Source organism: Triticum dicoccoides, chromosome 3B (genome assembly GCF_002162155.2).
Source record: "Triticum dicoccoides isolate Atlit2015 ecotype Zavitan chromosome 3B, WEW_v2.0, whole genome shotgun sequence".
NCBI lineage: Eukaryota > Viridiplantae > Streptophyta > Magnoliopsida > Poales > Poaceae > Triticum > Triticum dicoccoides.
In genome coordinates, this window is record NC_041385.1 from 653,386,472 (window position 1) to 653,387,505 (window position 1,034).

The following is a 1,034-nucleotide window of genomic DNA, read 5'->3' on the forward strand; positions in this document are numbered from 1 at the left end:
AGGTCGGGGCCGAGGCTGGGGCCAAGCGAGACGATGGCCTAGATGGGGAGGAGCCGAGCATCGGCCGGGGTGGGACGACATAGGTGAGGGCCGATGTTGGGGCCAAGCGGGGCGGTGGCCGGGGCGGGTGGCGCAGGGTGGCCAGGGCGGGTCGGGGGAGCTGGTGAGATGTGGTTGGGTGAGAGAGGAATGGGTGGAGGGGAGGGCTCTGGGAGTGGATAGTGGGCTATGCCAACGGCAATTTTCCGTGGGCATACATTGGCAGCCACGTGTCAACCTATGCCTACGGCAAAGCCGTCGGCATATGACCCTTTTTTGTTTCTCATTATTATTATTTTGCATCCATAACACATACATACTGCATTTGTGTCTAAGTGCTCACAAAAAATAAAGTGACTAAAATTTCCCCCTCCGTGACACGGCGGCGGCGACGCCCGTGAGGGGGGCACAACCCGGAGCCCTTTGACTTTTGTCGGACGGCGTTTGACTGATGGACCTTTTCACCGGGTTGTCATAGCCCAGCCCATAGCTACACCCCCGAAAATAGTACCGGCCCAACCCACCCCATGATTCCCTCTATGTCGGCTCGACGTGGCTGTTCCCTCCCCCCCTGCGACACGGCGGTAGCGACGCCCATGAGGGGGGCACAACCTAGAGCCACGTGTCGGGTGCTTGCGCCTGCCACCATGCTTACACACGCGTGGGAGGGTTCACCGCAACACCTGACGTTTTTGCTACCCCCAGGTACCCCGTCCCATCTAACCATGACACAGTCGACTGGTGGATCTAGCCCTTTGACTTTCACCGTACGGGGTTTGACCGATGGACCTTTTCACCGGGTTGTCATAGCCCAGCCCATAGCTACACTCCTAAACACGGTCCTGGCCCAACCCACCCCAAGATTCCCTGAGTGTCGGCCCAACGTGGCCGTTTCCCCCTCCGTGACACGGTGACAGCGACGCCCGTGGGGGGGCACACCCTGAAGCTACGTGTCGGGTGCTTGCGCCTGCCACCATGCTTCCACAGGTGTAGGA